The following is a 1,206-nucleotide window of genomic DNA, read 5'->3' as shown; positions in this document are numbered from 1 at the left end:
GGGAGAGGGGTCGGCCGGACATAAGGCGCCCCTAGGGAGGCACTCGGAGCCTGGAAGGTGGTCGGGTGCAGGGAGGTGGGTGGCTCGATGCAGGAGCACCCCCTACTGGCCCGCCTCATGTGGTGGAAACAGCGGAGGGATACGAATACCCAGCTGTGTTCCTGAGGTGGGATCTCTGCACCCGCCACAGGACCTACCCTGCTGTCCCTTGATCATACGAGTGGCCCTCCTCTGGACCCTCTCGATGCTGTCCGCATCCTTTGTTTTTGCTCTCATCTTAAATTGAATAGTACAGCCCTAGGCCCCTAGCCTATCAGTAATGCTTCTAGTTGCTTTTTAAAGTAACTAGTAACTGTAAAAAAATTGTTGTTTAATATATGATGAGGCACCATGCTATCTGCATCCTCCTTTTCCAATCCTAGATCTGCCTATGGTTAACCATCCACTTCTTGTATGTTCCTTTTCTTCAGATCAAAATTGAACATAGGTTGATGAGCCTGAGTCGGTGCCACACACGCTGTGGGACTGTTTCTACGCACGACAGGTGTGGGGACAGGTAGCCATCCATTTGAAGGATATGGGAAGGGGAATGGGGATCACCCTCAAATATTTTATATGGGTTATCAGAGGGGACGGATGGGACATGGGGGGGCGAGGGTTTTGATCGCATGCACCAAAGTAGTAGTATGGAAAGTGCGCTCACTGTTGGCGCTAAAGGGGTCATGTTTTTCCACGGAAGAGTGTTTATATTTAGGGATGCACGAGCTGGAGTTTTATAGAGGTAGGCAAAGGGATAAGACAGAAGGAGGGGATGCAAAGTTGTGGCAAGGGCTGGACTTCAGGGGGTTGTTCCAAGGGACTTTGTGCTAGAATGGGTGGGTGAGGGTTTGTGTAAGGGATATGGAGGGGAGAGGTGGTTTGCGCTGCATTTTTTGTTTTTCTGGTTTATGTACCTGATGACTGAACCTGTATGCATGTAAGAAGCAATGTGTAATTTGTTTTTGATAGATACCACTGTGTCAAGTTGGCCAATACTGGCTACAGTCTAAGTGAAGTTGAATATGATGTCAGTCATCACGTTGGTATTATGTAATCCTTCAAAATTTTACATTGTATTTGCTTCTGTGAGGCCTCTGTTGGGGTCATTTTAGACTGCCTGCTTTTGTCTGTTTTTCTAATAAAATGTTTAAAAAAAAAAAAAAAAAA

The sequence above is a fragment of the Gavialis gangeticus genome, unplaced genomic scaffold, assembly GCF_001723915.1.
Source record: "Gavialis gangeticus isolate Ggan-Ray unplaced genomic scaffold, GavGan_comp1, whole genome shotgun sequence".
Lineage (NCBI taxonomy): Eukaryota > Metazoa > Chordata > Crocodylia > Gavialidae > Gavialis > Gavialis gangeticus.
Note: the sequence above shows the minus strand (reverse complement) of the source record.